This window comes from Protopterus annectens, chromosome 2.part1, assembly GCF_019279795.1.
Source record: "Protopterus annectens isolate FY-2018-M chromosome 2.part1, PAN1.0, whole genome shotgun sequence".
Lineage (NCBI taxonomy): Eukaryota > Metazoa > Chordata > Ceratodontiformes > Protopteridae > Protopterus > Protopterus annectens.
In genome coordinates this window covers 1433049375-1433067515 of record NC_056729.1, presented here as the reverse complement: position 1 = coordinate 1433067515, position 18141 = coordinate 1433049375, and positions in this window count along the sequence as shown.

Genomic DNA, 18141 nt, shown 5'->3' with positions numbered 1-18141 from the left:
TTAGGATTTACTACAATTAGTTGGATTGTGCAAGTCACTGGTATTCTTTCCATTTTTTTATTTTATTTTCTCCATTGTAGTTCAACAGTAGATTTGGTATATATTTATTTATTTATTTAACATTTGTTTGCCAGGATAGTCTGACTGGACAACAGAGTGTCAGTTTTCAGCGTAGTCCTGGGGAGAAAAACTCCATAAATTTACAGAGAGAAGAAAAATTTACAAAAGAGACATTACAGATTAGTAGCATACAGATTGTAGACTTTACAGCTGTTAGTATACAATAAGAGGATATTCCCCCTTTTGGTTGAAAATACAAGTGTACAGAATATACAATGAGAGTAGATAAGAACCTGGTACAGCATTGCAAGATACTTCACAATTGAATTAGAGTATATAAATGTTTAGGTTTTCCATATATACATTCAAGCAAATATACATGTAAGAGTATATATATATATATATATATATATATATATATATATATATATATGCATACACATACATACACATACATACACATATATGCATACATACATATACATATATATATTTATATATATATATATATATATATATATATATATATATATATATATATAATCTATACATATACACATGCACACACACATACACACACACACACACACACACACACACACACACACATATATATATATATATACATATATATATATATATATATATTTATATGGGTCTACTTCATTTGATCGAAAGACCATCTGACCTAAACCCATTTGATCGAAATTTCATTTGATCAAAAAACAGTATTCAAGGCAAATAACAGGGATTTGTCCCCCTCTTCAATGTCGTGTGACCCTGGAGTTGGTATAAATAGGGGGGTTTAAAATCTGTACTTTTTGTGTTATTTTCTTCTTTTAAAGGAAACTAGGTAGGGAGCTTCACCCCCCCCCACCCCCCCTAACTATATATATCAGCTCCAGGGTCGCACGACATTGGGGAGGGGGACAAATTCCAGTTTTATGCCTTGAATACTGGTTTTCGATCAAATGGGTTTAGGGAAAATGGTATTTCAATCAAATGAAGTAAACCCATGTATGTCTATATATATATATATATATATATATATATATATATATATATATATATATATACACACACACACACACACACACACACACACACACACACACACACACACACACACACACACACACACACACACACACACACACACACGTGCATACACTCATATATAGGTTATTGCTCACACATGGATAGGTATAGTTAGATGGTGTTGTTTGTGTTGTCCAGGACAGATGGGGTGTAGAAATATTAAGTAGACGGGGCTTCAGGGGGTCAATTACAGTTGCATAGATGGTTGGTGAAGAGGTATGTTTTAAGTAAGCTTTTGAAGGAGGGTGTGGAGTTTTGTAGTCTGAGGTCGGGGGAAGGTTGTTCCATATTTTTGCTATTTCATGGGCAAATAGTGATTCCCCGGAGTTGTTTTTGCATGTGATGGTTTAGATTAAGGCTTTGTTGGAGGACCGAAGTTGTCTATTTGAATTGTAGAAGTTCAGCATGCCAGTCAGGTCGGGGTTTTTCTCAGGATAGTGCAGAGTTAGATGAGCTAGGCTGAGTTGATTGTACCTTAATAGATTCAGAAATTCAAGCCAGTGCAAGGCTTGTAGGGAAAGGCAGTGGTGGGATCATGATTTGGCATTGGTTGTGAATCTAGCAATTTTGTTGAAACAGATTAGTTTGAATTGGGGATGCATAAAGTAGAGTAGCTAGGAGGTGGGTCCTGGCTATTGCAATTTGAGATTCGGTGGTTAGATAACTTTTACAGCGATGGACTTTAGTGATGGTTGTTAATATGTGCTTTGTGAATTTGTGTTGCTGGTCAATGGTAACTCCCAGGAGTTTAGCCTCAGTGACAGGGGTGATTTGGGTTTTGTTGGCGGAGAGTATAGAGAAGGTAAGGTTGCTTGTTTTAGTAGAGTGGAATAGCATTAGTTGTGTTTTCTTGGGATTTAGTATGAGTTGTGAGTTGTTAAACCAGTTCTCTATTTCAGAGAAGGCTTCTTGGGCTTTTTGTTGGAGAAGTTGGATGTTGGGTGCAGAGCATATGAGAGCTGCCTCATCAGTGTATTGGATTATGTCAGCTTTAGAGGTAGCTGAGTGGAGTTGGTTTGTGAAGATATTGAAAAGAAGGGGTCCTAGGATTGATCCTTGTGGCACACCTAAGGAGGTTGGGGGGGTAGAGAGTTATACCATTTGACAGATTGTTGGCAGTTATCTAAATAGCTTTTAAACCAAAGGAGGGTGGAGTTGTTAAGGTTGAGGTCAGAGAGGCAAGACAGTAGTTTATTATGTGAGACTGTCAAATGCCTTGGATAAATCTAGGAAGGTAGCTGAGACAAATTTACCTAGATTCCTGTGGGCGTTTATAGTATTGGTGAATTTGAGTAGGGCAGTGGTTGTGCTGTGGGATGGGCGAAATCCGTGTTGGGTTGAGGAGAAAAGGTTGTTGGTGAGGAAATAGGAGAGGAACTGGTGATGAATACATCTTTCTAGGATCTTAGAGAGGGGTGAGAGAATTGCAATTGGTCGATAGTTGGAAAGGTCTAGGGAGGAGCCACCTTTGTGGAGTGGTATGATATATGAGGTTTTCCACAGGAGTGGAACACTGTGTTTGCGGATGGATCTATTTATTAGAAGTGAAATGGGATAGGCTATAGCTGTGGATGGAAGTTGGAGGTATTCAACAGGAAGGTTATTGGCTGCAAGAGTGGTTGGTTTGAGTTATATAAGCTAGAAGGGTGGGGCAAGGGTCAAGCCTTCCTGCCCATCCTTACTCATGTGTGCTGAGTGCTGACCCTAGCCCTGTCTTTGCTCCTGCCCCTAATCCCAACATGCGAACAGTACAACTATTCAGACAAACTTATTTCCGATGGTAGTGGTAGGTTGTTTTTAATTCATTTTTATTACATTTTTAGTTAAACTGATCACTGTGTATTCCAATTTGTTATATATTTATATGTAATGACTATATTTTACTTATTGTAGTTTCTGTCTAGTATAGCTGCCTTTCAATTATTGTATGTCCATGTTGTAAATTTTAAGCTTTACTTTTTTCTGTATTGTTTAATCTGCCTATCTTGTAACTGGAGCATTTTTTCCTGGGCCTCTGGTAAAAATGGACTATCTAGCCCAGAGGCTATATCAGTCAACAAAAGAAATAAATAAAATAAAAGAAGACTGTCTCTTTTTCTTTTTGCACTTAATTTAATGTGAAGTATGGGCAGATTGTGCCTCTTTTCAGTATTGTGAGTTTGAGGATCTGTGTTGCCAGAATGAGAAGATTTTATTTATTTTTAGATTATTTAATTCTGTATGCTGTGCACAAGAATTAATGACTACACTTACATGCACACACACACACACACACACACACACACACACACACACACACACACACACACACACACACACTCAGGTTCACAGGTGTATACTAGGCCAGTGGCTGCTGGGACCTTTGTAAGCCTAGCCATACAAACCAAATATACCCCATGAATTATTGTGCTTTACATGTTATTTTAAGGGGTGTATGTCAGTTAGGGTATAGTTTAATGGCTGCCTTTGTCAATCAAAGACATAGTTGTCAGACCAGGATTGAATTTCTGATTTCCATCCACTGGTCCAGGTTGCACTTGAATAGGGTTAGGGAAGAGCTCTGCTTCACATGGATGGGAAGCCTATTTCAGAAAGTGGGGAGTCTCTGAGATACATAATTGTCCCTCCATCATGTCCAGTTTAAGTCACAAGTAAAGTTTAAATCCTTTGATCTAGTAGTTCTGGTACTGTTCATTTTGTGGGTATGCAAAAAGTCCATCAAAGAGGTATCCACGAATCCCTTGTATGAGAGGCATAAATTTCCTTTCAACAGTCTGCGGGAAACTGAGTACATAGATAGTGTTTTTAAGTGATCTGCAGGACACTGTGTTTACACCCTGTTTTACATACCAAAGCGGGCATTATACTGAATGATGGGTAAGATGAGGGCTGTGTTAAGAGCACAGTGGCTTCTTTGGACCTAGATGCTATGCCCTTACTTATAGGTTAAGTGAAACAGATTGATTTTCTTAGTGTGTTAGACACATGTTGGCTAAAACCAGGTTACTATCTACATGAGTCTCCAAATTCCTGACTACTCTGGCTACTGTTAGGTGGTGTTTTATCAATTAGGTAGTTTCTCTGGGTAGCTAACTTCCCAAAAGGTACTATTATGTATTCATTGGCATTGAGTTTTAAGCCTTGGCTTTGGCACCAATGATTTGTCTGTGTTAGACCTTATTGTGAGATGTTAGTGTCATGAGAAGTTTCTATAATTGCTCCTAGCTTGCAATCATTTGCAAACTTGGTAAGCCAGAGGCCCTTAACATTGGTCTTGACTTCCAAGAAATAGATGCCAAAGAGGAGTGGACCCTGCACAGAGCCCTGGTGGACTTCACTGGTGATCAGCCCTTTTTGTGGAGGTGGTCACTCCAGTAATAACTCTTGGGTCCTTGTCTGTGAACCAGCTGGCTATCCAGTGAATTACGTATGGGTTATGACTAATTTGTTGAGTTTGTTACAATGACTGAGTGGGGTATTGCATCAAGTGTCTTAGCTAGGTCAAAGTAAGGACTATGTACCATTTTGCCCTCATGCATTGCCATGGTGACCTTCTTAAAGAAGTCTACCAGATTCAGTAGGCATGACTTGTCTTTGACAAAACCAAACTTGGTTGAATCCAATGACTGAAGGTTTCATATGTCATTGTTAATCATTTCCATGATAGTTCTTTTCATGGATTTGCACATGAGACTAGTCAGACTAATGACATAAAACACACATCCGTGAAAGCGAAAGGCCAAGGTACCAGATCGCTTACGTAATAAAGAAGATATTCTGGTGAAGTGCTGGTGGATGTGTGTTTTATGTTATTTGTGATTACTGGTGTTTTTTCTATAGTCAGACTAATGAGTCTGCAGTTCCTAGGATCCATTGATGGTCCATCCTTGTGCAAAGGAATGACAACTGCAGTCTTACTTTCATGTGACAAGAAGCCTGTGTGGAGGCTATGGCCGAATAGCGACTCCAGTGGTCCTCATAGGTCAGATTTCAGAATATTTAAGAGACATCCTGGTATATTATCAGGGCCCAAGGAAGCTGTATTCTTAGCCTTAGACAGTGTATATAAGACATGCTCCCTATTGATCACTGGTGGGGTTATGTTGTTTGGTATTTCCTGGGTGGTGGCTGGTTGTGAGAGGGGGTTAAAGTAGAAAATTAATTTGTCAGACAAAAGATTTGTTATATCTCCCAGTACAGTGGACATGGCTCCATTTACCAACAGTTTGGCATACTATGTGCTGCCTTTAATGTTTTGGATACAGCTAAAGAGGACCTTTTTGCTGTCCTTGACCTGGAACACTATTTTTACCTCAAAATTTGCTTTTTGGACTTTGTTCTCTTAGTTGTCTATTCAGTTTGATGAGATTTTTTTCTTTTATGATGTTACACTTCTAAATTTTAGCTATTACTTTTTTCTTCTAATTATTTATTCTCAATTCCTCAGTTCCTTTGTCAGCTTCCTCTATTAAATTCAAACTCCCTGTTGCCTTTTCTCTGTACCCCTAATTGCATTCATCTCTTTGCATTCATCCCTATCAGCATAATCTCCTTTCTTTATTCTCATGTTGGCTTAGTTCTTAGTATACTTTCTGCTACTTTATGAATATAATATTCCTTTTGACTGATATAATTCTCCTTAAGGATCTGAGTCCAAAATCCCACTCTTTCCTTATTTCTCGAATTACCCCCATTTCATCATCATCATCTTCTCCTTCCACTTTGAATTGCAGATTTCTGCTTGTGTTATGCATATGAGCCTTAACTGTGTAGCTGTAAAATATCCCTTTAAATCAGGCAATTCTAAACTTCCTTGTTCTCTTGGAAGGATCAACATACCTCACTTGGCTCTTGCCCTCATCTCCTCTATATAAAATCCTTCAACTTTTTTTTAATTGCTATTCACATCTGCTACTCTGGCTGATAAAAATATGCCTGACCTACGTATAAAACTAAAGGGAGTAAAACGTTTTACTGCTTGTATCTTACTTTCCATATCCATAGGCAAGAGCTTCCATTTTCTCAGTTTTTGTATTATCTTTTGTTTAGTCTCTTCAGGCATATCTTTAGCTGCCATAACAGTATGCTTTTTAACCCATACTGCTAAATACTTCATTTTATCATGCCTCAATAAATATGGGTATTGCTGAACCAATTCATGTGTAGGCACATGGTTTACAGCTATAGACTTTCTTTTCTCTTCATTAATTTAAAATCCTGAAAAAAAAAGCAGAACCATCTCAGAATATTCTACAACAGTGAGATGTTCCTTTTATGGTTCTATCAGGTACAAAATAATATATTCTGCAAATAAAGCCAACGTTTCTTAAACATCATGCCAATTATATCCGTGAATTTCTGAGTCCCTTATTTTTTTTGCCAGTGGTCTAAATATAACACAAATAACAAAGAGGGGATGATGACACACCCTTGCCTGATTCCTCTTTTCAGATACCTCCCACTTTTATTTTTACCTCTGATACTTCATATATCCTCCTAATTAACCTCATTATTGTATCACAAAATGCAAATGTTTTCATTGTCATACTCATAAAATCACACCTTACTGTGTTCAATGCTTTCTCTGTATCAAGACCCACCAACAGCAGTGGTATTTTCTTACATTCTGCTTCCCTCTGGATGATCATTGTTCTATTAATGTTGTCAAATGCTGGCCTCCCCTCCACAAAACCACACTGATCCATATCTATCAATTTTGGCAACACTTTTGCAATTCTTTTAGCCATTATAGACATAAACACATTATAATAATATATTATAAGAAATGACTTGGGCCTATATGAAGTTGGATCTGATGGGTCTTTTCTGTCTTTAGGTTTTACAACTCCAATAGCTTTTTCCCAGGATATTGGTTCCTCCCCATCTATTAAAATACAGTTAAGCAAAACCTTCCAGATCATTATCAAAGTCTTCCCTGATAGCTTCCAAACATCTAGAGGAATACCATCTATTCTTGCTGACTGTCCCACAGATTGGTTATACATCACAATGTTATCTCAATTCTTACTATTTCAACGAATTGTTGAGCCTCTTTTACCTCTAAACTTGACATATTTAAGTCTTTATAAATAGTTCATTTTTTTGCATTTTTTCCCCACTTCAATTGTTAAGTGAAAACTTTTCATTATTTTCAGTGTTCTCTTATTTGCTTGTTTCTACTTTGTTTTATTAGATTAAGCCAAGGGTCTTAATCTAGACATTAACCTATGCAAAATAAGAGAAAAATAAAAGAAAGCATATCAGGTCTACATATACTATTATCTATGCAGTTTTGATCCCCATTCCCCATATCAATGACCCAAGATTACAGCCTATTAATTTAAACATGCTTTTGTTTAGCCTTTTTTCTCTTTTTGCATTGTAATGCCTACATTTCTTAATACTAAAAAGGATGAAAGAAAGGGAAAAAAAACATCTGTTTACTTTAGCATTTTTATCAAATACAAGAGCAACTAAAATGCTTTACTATAAAACATGCAATTTAGATCGTGAAAAATTTCACACTAGTACTGTTAAGAACAAAATTTGTTTTGCTTACAGTTACCTTTTTCCTTCCTTTTCCCCTCTTCTCAGTGTCCTTCTAAGTATTAACGACATGAAGTCATACAAATGCTTTTCAGTTACCCACAAGTCTAACAAAGTCACCAAAAGTCCACTCTTTCCACTTTTCCTTATATAGTCATATTTCAAACTAAAAAAGTCCACAAATATTCCAAACCACAAAAAGAAATTAGAAGAAGCACACCAAGATCCACCAAATAATGATTTATTAGCGCTTTCGTCTTTTTAAATAAAAAAACTTCATCAGAATAAGCAGGTACATACCTACTTACTTTGATGAAGTTTTTTTTAAAAAAAGACAAAAGCGCTAATAAATCATTATTTGGTGGATCTTGGTGTGCTTCTTCTAATTTCTTTTTATAGTCATATTTCACAAATGCAATTGACGCTTTGCGGTCTCACATTTATTCCCTAATTCCCATGTTGCTGGTCTTCTTCCTGTTCATTTCCATCTCCCAACTCCAGATTCTGGTTCAATTCCAATGTACTCCAGATTTTTTTAGTCAACTCATGTGCTTTTCTCTGTCTCTTAAGCATTTTTCTTTGGAGCAGTGGAAAAGGCTTCATTGACAAAGTCTTTCTGTGTGTTTTATTATAAGAAGAATAAAAAGCAGAGTGCCCTTGTGCTTGATGTTTCATTTTTTTGTTGGACAAACTTTTGCACTTACTCTTTAGCTTGTTCTACATCAAAACATGACTTTGATCCTCCAGGAAAAAAATATTCTGAAGACAGGAAGATACAGCAGCTTGAACCTCACAGCTACCTCTTTACATTTCCTAATTGCTGGAATAAATCTGTTTCTCTTCTGCCCAGTGTACAGTGAATAATCATTTTCCACAAACACTCTACTGCCTCCAACTTGTAATACATTGCACTTCTACTACAAATTTTCATGATCAACTCTTTTTGCTGGCAGGCTTGCATTGCCACTAATACAGATCTTGGCTGGATTCTCATGGCCAGATTTGGAGCATATACACAGTGTGCCCTTTCACTTAACAGTTCCTGCTGTGGAATAACAGTCCAGCTGCTTATGTGTGCCTTCATAAATGTATTACAGTTTGCTCCTTCTAGTTTCTCTGGTATAGAAGAAAATCTCAGATTGTCTCTATATCCTCTATCCTGTGATTCTAACATTTTTTTAAATATCTCTTAAACAACCTCATACTGAGACAGCCTTTTCTTCATTTCAAACACCGATTGTTGCAGTGTTAGCAGCTTATATGACTATATGTTTAAACTTTCTTTAATTTTTTCCAAGCCTTCTATTATTTGATGTGATATTCTCCTTCAGTGTTTTATTTATTTTAATCATCTCTGAGCTCATTTGATTTATTTTTTTCCTCTGGATTACTGGAAGCCACGTTTTGCACCAAAGCTAGAGCTTGAACTGGTTTTTGTTGAACAGGTTCAGGATTCTTCCTAGTCAGTGCTTTTTCTTCACCTGTTCTAGCTGATTTTCTTTAAGGGTCTCTTAGTTTCTTCTTTGCTGGCATCCAGCCAGTGTACTTACTAACTCCTAAATGAATTTACTAAAAGTGATGAGTTCCTGACCCTTGTCTTTCAGTTTCTATTTTCACACTGGAAGAACTGAAGTTAAGTTGTTAGTCAGTGTTGCAGCCATCATAGAAAGGCCCCCCACCCATAAAAATGGTACCTTTCTTGAAGATTTTGACTAAGACTGGTAGAAAATAGATGTGGGTTTTAGTAGAAGATCTGAACAGCTCTTGAGATTGTATGAATTACAGTGACATTTTTCCCAAAAAGCAGGTAACACAACCTAGTACAGGTGAATTGTAAATGTAAGTAAGTGGTTTGCAACTACAAGACACATTTATTGTTAAAAACCTAAGGTGCAAATTATGAGTTTCAGATAACCCACAGTCTTGCAAAGTCTGAAGAAAAATAAGAGTGTCCCTTCCTAAAAATGTGTTGCAAAAGAAAGCAGACTTAAATGATGAATGGAGGCCATAACAAGTTCATGGTAAGTTGCTGACAGAGGTCCTGGTATATAAAAAATATGTCAAGCATTACAATTGCAAGTTGAGAGTGGGACGTTCAGGTTACCAAGGTGAATCTATACAGAAATGCTATTTATTATAATGGTTTGCGTACAGAATGACTTTCCTGCAGAAGCCCCTGGGATTAAACTGAATAGCATGTTGCTTTGAGCTAAGAAAGCATCTCTTGTGCTTGAACCCATCTTTCTTATGAAGACAAGGTGGGTTTCAGGGCTTGTTTTAACTCAAACACCATCCAGAGATGCTGTTTCTTGTTTAGCCCAGTGAAGATCTGCAAAATGTAAGTGTTCTACTGCTAGCACATTATGGGAGAGTTTGTCAAAAGCAACGGTAATATGAAGGTACAAGAGAATGAAGTCTGGAATTGTTGAATGTAGTTTAAACAGAACTAGATCTTAATCTCATGAAGAGAAACATCTTTCTGAGATAAATGTGTGAGGATGTTTGGGGCCTACAACAGAGCAGTAGGGAAAATGGTAAGTAGTCTGTGATGAATAGTGGCATGCTTTAAAGTAGTGTAAATGGGCTTATTTGCGGCAATAGGATTCAGCAAGGAATTGTTGCCAGAGGGGATCCTAAATAAAGCAGATTCTTCAGACCACAGATCATGATGCAGTTCAGGTGAACATTCCTGAAGTGATATAGCCAGCTGTCCAGAAGGAATGGTATTGAGGTCACACATTATGATGTTGCCATTATTCATACATCCAGACATAATAACGTGCCATAGTTCATTGAGAAATGATGCTAAATATTCAGAAAAGTCATGCCAAAACATTTTAAAACACAGTTACACGAATCAGTAACCCTCATGGGGACCTTGAAAAAAGTCCTCCATAATCATATACAGAATTCCTATATGTGTATGTGGTTCTTAACAGATAGAGGTAATATGTATGCAAAATTGAGAATTATTACACTGTATAGCTACTGACACAATTTTAGAGACAATCATAATATATATACTACAAGATTGATAAACTATGAGTGATCAGTATACGTAAAATCATAGAAAATGTATACATAACAGTGCATTGTGCATGTGTATACATAACATTTCATTGTGTATTACTTTATGTGTAACTGAGATTACAGGATGAAAAAGTTATTACAGAGCCCATCTTTGACCTTAACAATGAGCTTGTAAATAAACCCTTAGTATAATACACACAAGAGTGCACTATTTTGTACACAAACTGAGAGTGATACAGCCTTGTCTTCCACTCCTAGACTTTGCTTGTGAATACGACTGCTATGTGCCACACCTACAGATTCAGCTTGGATGCACATCTTATATCACATCCTTGTGACTATTAACGAATAAAAACAATACACATAAGAATATTTTTACTTCTGCTGTCCATAATTATAGACTGTTGTACAGTGCTTATTTCCATTGAGTAATACTGCCCATTGCTCAATATAAAAATTAAAAAAATAACTTCTCCTGTCATAATCATCTGACAGATCAGCAGGCTATGGTGCTGTTTAGGGATCCCTGCCTACGCATTGGCCTTTCAGAAGCTTTGGATATGCTCAAAATAGCTGCTCTGGCAATAATTTCCCTTTTCTTTGTTTTCAAAACAACTCTTTCACCATCCGTCAGTCTTTCAACAGCTGTTATTGTCTTGAGGCAACTTCATGACTGCTAATTTTGGAATACTTCTCAAGCATTCAGAGTCTAACAGAGAAGACGTTAGAAGTAAGCTTATACTTGGAGATGTTAAGTAGTTTTAAGTTTTATTGATCATAGGATGCAGTACTTCACATTGCTTTTTGGTGTCTGCTTCTTGACAGGCAGGATTGGCACTGTGATAAAAGGAGTTTAGCACAAAGGCTTAAGGGAATGATCTGCTGTGAATGCAACCCTGTCCATTGTATGAACAGAGATATTTGCTATTGCTGTATACTGTATGCATCATATTTATGTCAGTTGAAGATTTCCTGTCTGGGCCTCTGGTGAAAAGGAGTTTAATTGCACAGTTGTACGTTTGCAGTAATCAAATGCATAGATCTAAGGCTGCTATAAGACTAGCAGACTGTTTATGTGAATTAGAGGGAAGCAGCATACACACACACACACACACATATATATATGTGTGTGTGTGTGTGTGTGTGTGTGTGTGTGTGTGTGTGTGTGTGTGTGTGTGTGTATACATATATCTATATATATATATATATATATATATATATATATATATATATATATATATATATATATATATATATATATATATATATATACATCTGTCTATCCAAAGACATGCATCTGGAGCATTTCAACCTGGACCTCCACTGAAAATAGGCTGTCTCCTAGTCAGACTTACCCAGTCAAAAACTGTTAAATAAATAAAATAAATAAATATATTTGTCCAGTAGCCTTTACCATCCAGTCTTCCTCCTTGCTCACAATAATAACCCCATCCATCCTTCAGACTGAGGGCTCAGCTTTGTCAGTTTTCTTCTCATCTGAGGAAGGGCCAAAATGTCAGGAGTGGTGCTGTCATCTGCTAAGTTTGGGATGTTTCATGGCACTATATTCCTTCCCTACATGTCTAGCATCATGCTACAGCTGCCAGGCATGAGAAAACTATGGCATTCAACTTCCCTCAACCCTAAAGGGTGTGGACTACTCTGTCTATCTCCCCAACTCCAACTGACTGTCACTCTCTGAGCTCCAGGCTCCACTAGGGATCCAGTACACAGTCTTTAGAATCCACTACCCACTCAAGGAATGTCTCATCCTCCATGCCAGCACCATCAGGCACCAGAGACATTAAATGAACTCAGGTTGCCTGTGCTGTAGTCAGCATTTTATACCTCTGTGCCACCAGAGTGGTGTGAAATAGTATAAATAATAAAATGGCAAATCACATTAACCAGATAGTTTTCTTCTTTTGTCCTTGAAAAGGGGTACTGGGGTCTATTGCTATGAATTGGTTAATAAATAAATAGATTGTTTCCATTAGAAAGGAATACTTGGATAAGGAAAAAAACTATGAGGTATGTCCATAACTAAGATAAGCAAATAGGATAGGGTATCATTTTGTTTTCATTAAATGGCTCTGCATGTCATGTAGTGCCACCAAACAAAGGTAAACAGCAGAGTAAGCTAATGAAAACAAAACATAATCAGCTGAATTACATGCCAATGAACCAATCCAATATTACAGAGCCATTTAGGAAGCTATAAAGTAACCATGGGGTCCGGATGAAGAGATGATAAGTCAGCATGCAAAGGAGAGTAGTATTGTTGAAACTGAATTCATCCTCAAGTCTTGGTGAGTACCTTAATGAAGTGGACCATGTTTTTCACAAAATCTCACCAAGATGACACTGATATAGAGACTGTATTTCATATAGCATATATCATGGACAGAAGTAGGTCAAAAATTTAAAAAGACAGCTAGGTGCACAAGACCGGGAATAAAAAAGTGCCCAATCCTGGCAGGCGCACTGGAACCAGGGCAGGAAGAAATGACAGTGTAGAATCCTCAAAATATGGAAACATTAATACAGTGGGGCCAGACCAGGCCCAGGGGGAGGATGCCCCCCTGATGTAGAAGGAAGTAACAATCCACAACAATCACAAAAAGTGATAGGCCAAAGAAAAGTCATATCTCTTTGTCTAGCTCAACTCACTTTGAAACCTAAATTCCTTCTTCTATCTGTATTATTCTACCCACTGCAATCTGTCTGATTCTCCTCTCTTCCCTCTCTTCCCTACTACTTACCTGTGCACCTCCATCAACTGATTATTTTTCTTACTTTTCTTGCTTCTCCCAAGCCAGTGTAGCCCCACTCCATTCGACCTCAATGCGCTCGGGCTCACTCTGCTCCCCTACCCCACCCCCATTCCCACCCAGCCCTATTTCAATTACATTTATACTTCACCTTGGTCACTCCCCCTATTTTCTCCACCCCCTGCTACCTCCTCCAATCTCCTCCTCCCACTCATCTACCTTATTTGCCCTACCTATCTTCCTCTCTACTACTGTACTCAGTCTACCTCCCTTCAGATTTTATACTCTTCCATCTCCTTTCTTCCACATATTCCCCAATTCTTCACTACTCTACTACTCTCCTCATTACACTTTACATTTCATTTATTTCCACCTTCTGTATTGTAATCCACCTACTATCTTAGTACCTCCCACTCCAACCTCTTACTATCATGCTACATCTACTTCTTACTATTACACTGTTAACCTTCCTCTCTGTCTCTACATCCCTCCATCATACACTGCCAGACCTCCACCGCAGCCCCACTCTTCCTCACCAACATAGCAATTCCCTAACTCTTTACTCTTTCCCTTTATCACCCTCTCTTTTTTCTTATCACAATACCTACCTTTATAAAATTAAATACTCCACATCTTATTATCGTCCTTCAAAATCAAAACTTAAGTCTGACTACCTCTACTCTCTCCTCTCCAATTCTTCTTCCTTCATAAACATTCTACTTTGCTCAGGTGATATTCATTCCAATCCAGGCCCTGACAGTCACCCCACTCACCTCCATTGCAACTTCTCTATCTTCTCAAACTAGCCCTCAGCATCTCACTACCCAATCTGCTAAGATTCTTAAAATCATGGCTCTTAACATCCGAAGTATCCAAAACAAAATCTCTGAACTCCATTCCAGGCTATCACTTTATATCTCTGATATTCTATCCATCTCTGAAACTTGGCCAAAACCTCACATTACTAATAGTGAAATCTTACCCCCTGGTTACAATATTTTCCGCCCCAAGATAGACCTATAAAAAAGGTTGAAGAGTGGCTCTGCTATACTCTGAACAGCTCTCCCTTCACTCACTTCCCTTCACCCCCCTTGTTTTTACCCACCAAAAATACTTATTGTTAACTGTAACTTAAACAAACAAAAGAAAATAGCAATTGCCTCCACTTACATACCTCCCACTGACAATATTCCTATCCTTGAACTATTCCTTGCTTGGATCTCATAAACTATATTCTATGAAACCATCATTCTAGGATATGTTAACACTGACTTGAATACTCTGTGCTCTATCTCTCCAACCCCTATTATCAAAATATTTACTTTTTCTCAACTTATAACCTCTCCTACTCACATAAACTCTAAAACTAACTCCAGCTCTATTTTGGATTAGATTCTTACCTCCCATCCTAATCACTATCATAATCATAAGTCACTACCTGACTCCCTTAGCGATTACCTCCCAACTTTAATTCAGTACTACCCCTCCCAAGCTATTAAATTCCACATATATAGAGACTGCCTTAACCTATCCAACTTTGACCCAAATAAATTCAATCAAACACTCTCTTCCATCAACTGGTCTTTCCTTCACAAACTCCCACTTGAAGAAGCTGTTCGCCAATTTAACAGCTTATTTCTCAACATTCTTAACTCCATGGCCCCCATCATAAAAATAAGGGTTAAATCTAATTATGCTCTCTGGATTACCAAATATAGTCTCTGCCTCTTGCAGAAAAGGGACAGTGCCTGGAAATCCTGGAATAAGTACAAAACTACCTCAAATCTTCAGCTCTATAGAGAACTCAGCAATCATACAAAAAACAAATCTACCTTGACAAAAAAACTTTTTCCCTCAACCATCAAAAAAACCTGCATACTAACCCCCCAAAATTCTGGTCCACTATCAACAAAATTCTTTACCCTGGTAACCCCCCCAAACCTTTTTCCTAACACCTCCTCTCTCAAAACCGCCACTCTTCTTAACTCCTTCTTCATTAACTCCATACAGAACTTACTTAAACCCAATGCTAACCTTATCCCTGACACCCCTCCCCCACCTCCTCATTCCATTCCTTTCTCCATTAAACACATCCCCAACTCAACTATCTGATTGTTTCTTAATAAACCTAAACCTTATTCCCCCTCTGCTGACAACCTTCCACCTTACCATCTTAAGTTAGCAGCTTCCTCCATTGCCTACCCAGTTTCAATACTCATCAATTGCTCAATAAAAGAAAGTCTTGTCACTACTGTCTGGAAAAAATTCTACATCTTGCCCCTGCACAAAATTTTAGGCCCATTGCTATTCTTTCCACCCTTTCTAAAATTCTCAAAGTGTATACACAGACAACTCATGTCTTATTTCACTCATGAGAACATGGATTCAGACCTCATCCTAGCACCACTACTGCCCTTATATCTTTCACTCAAGCAATTTCCACATCTCTAGATAATAACAAATTAGTCTTGTGTCTGCTCCTCGACCTCTCTAAAACCTTTGATACTGTATCCCATAAGCTCATTCTCTCCAAACTAGCCTCCCTTAACCTTTATAACTCCTCTCTCAGATGGTTTTCTAGTTATCTATCTGATTGGCTACAATCTGTTAAATAGCTCTCTTCTACCTCCCCTTTTCTCTCTGTGCAAACCGGTGTGCCACAAGTCTCCATCCTTTGGCCTCTCTCTTATTCAACATCTTTACTAACAACCTCTACCTTTCCTGTCCTCTCTCCACTCTGATTCAATATGCAGATGACTCAACTATCATCTCCACATCTGACAATCTTTACTCAAGAATCTCTACATTTTGTTGAAAAATGGCTCTCTGCTAATCAATTACTACTCAATCCTAACAAAACTAAACTTCTACTCTTCCTGCCTAAACCTCTCCAACATCTCAAAACCTCTTTCTCCATCTCCTCTCTAAATAACACTCCCATCAAAGTTGAATTACATACTAAACTCCTTGGAGTTTATGTAAATGATGAATTTAAATGTGCCATTCACATTAATAACTGTATAAAAACACTCACCAAAAACTTGAACTGCTGTACAGGAATAAAAAATTCCGGACTCCTGAATCTAAACTGTCCTTAGCTCAAGCATACCTTCTTACCACCCTTCTCTATGGTGCCCCATTATTCACCCAACTACAAAGAATCTGACTACCAAGCTTGAACACACATATAATAAAATATCTCAATTTGCCAGTAATCTCCCTTATTGAACACAACACTGTCTTTCCCTAAAGAAACTCCACTAGCTTGAACTCCAAGGGCAAATTCTCCTACCACAGCTCCATCTGACCCATTCCACCCTTCAACATCCCCTTGTTTGTCAATCGCTGATTAATCTTATCTCCCCCTGTATCCCTAAGCACAACCTACTTAGCTATGACCAACTCCTATTGTGTATCTCCAAACCTAACAAATCCATTGATAAGATACTCTGCAGCCACTCTGTCATCTCTGCCTGGAACAAACTTCCTCTATATTTATACACAATTGATAATAACCACAACTTTAAAATAGCATTAAAAGAATACTTGCATACCTCTTGGATCTGCCCCTTTCAATGACCCCACTTAAACTTTCTTCCCCCTTGCCTCTCTCTCAACAGCTAAGGTCCCCTCTTCTTTTTCTACCTCAACAATGTATTTAACTCAAATTTCTGATCAATCTTCCTTCACCACTAACTTCTCTCCTGTCACTCTCCTTCTCATCTTCTTCCTCCAGTTCCAGACTCCTCTTAAGGTTTTACATTGCAATTACTGTCATGTTGAATTTTCTTATGTCACAAATTGTTTTAAACCATTGACTTTCTTATTTATTGTAATATGTTCCTATGATTTACTTATATGTTTTTTTCCTTGTTTTTATCTATTTTTTACCTCCTTTGTATAAAGATCAATTGTTCTCCTACTTTAATTTTTGTATTAATCAATGTATTGATAAATTATGTAATTGGAGCTTTTCTCCTCAGGTCTCTGCTGAAAAACGGCATCTTGCCCAGTCAGACTAACCCGGTTAACAAATGTCAAATAAATAAAATAAATAATAAATAAATATAGATGATAGAGTGGACTATTGAGGATAAGAAAGAAATTATGTATTATTACTTTTATGCAGAAAGCCCAGAATTGCCAGACACAAGATATACAAAAAGATTAAGAGAGAAATTAGAGGGAAAAAAAATACTTCCACAAAAAAACTGTCAGCAGCCTCAAATAAAAATGTGTGTTCATTAATACAACAGATTTGGGAAAAACATTATATAGACCAAGAAACGTTGATCTGTTTAGAAAAAGAAGCCTCAGAGGAAGTGTGAAAATATAAACAGTAAAACCTAGAGATTTTTGAAAAGCATAAAAAAGAAATACGGACATGGGAAAGAAGGAGAGATTTGATATGATGCAATATTTATGCAGTCAAAAAACAAATTAATCAATGCAAAAAAGGCAGCCCCAAAGATATTCAAAGAAAAATACAGGCAAAGGCATTCAGATATAGAAAGTTTCACAATAAAAAAATAATATAAAGAGAGAATGCAGAAAAGAAGATTAATAAACTAGAAGTTAAACAGAAGTTAAAATTATGGAATGCCTGCAAAGTTAAGGATTTAGTGTAGAAGGTCTA